The sequence below is a fragment of the Eimeria mitis genome, genomic scaffold, assembly GCF_000499745.2.
Source record: "Eimeria mitis Houghton genomic scaffold, Emh_scaff4206, whole genome shotgun sequence".
In the NCBI taxonomy this organism is placed as follows: Eukaryota; Apicomplexa; class Conoidasida; order Eucoccidiorida; family Eimeriidae; genus Eimeria; species Eimeria mitis.
Genome location: NW_013572532.1, coordinates 2,658 through 3,018, shown reverse-complemented (window position 1 = coordinate 3,018; position 361 = coordinate 2,658).

Genomic DNA, 361 nt, shown 5'->3' with positions numbered 1-361 from the left:
AAAAAAAACATTTTATTTGAATCTCTTTTTGTCGTAATGGGCCCCCACTGCAACCAACAAAAAAAAAAAAATATAAAAAAATAAATATATTTATTTCTCTTCTTTCTTGTTTCTATTGATGAGGATATCTGCAGCAGCAGACTGTATATACTGCTGCTAGCCCCTAGCATATACTCTTAACTATTATGCTTTCGTTTTTCTTGTTCAGGGGGCCCCCATCCAGTACCCTCATGGGGGGCCCCCAGCACCAGGGGGGCCCCTGGGGCCCCAGGGTACAGGGGGCCCTCAGGCGCCTCGCGTTCGTGCTGAGTGTGGGGTGTTTAGCTTTGCTGCATGTAGATCTGCTGCAGCCTGCTGCTGA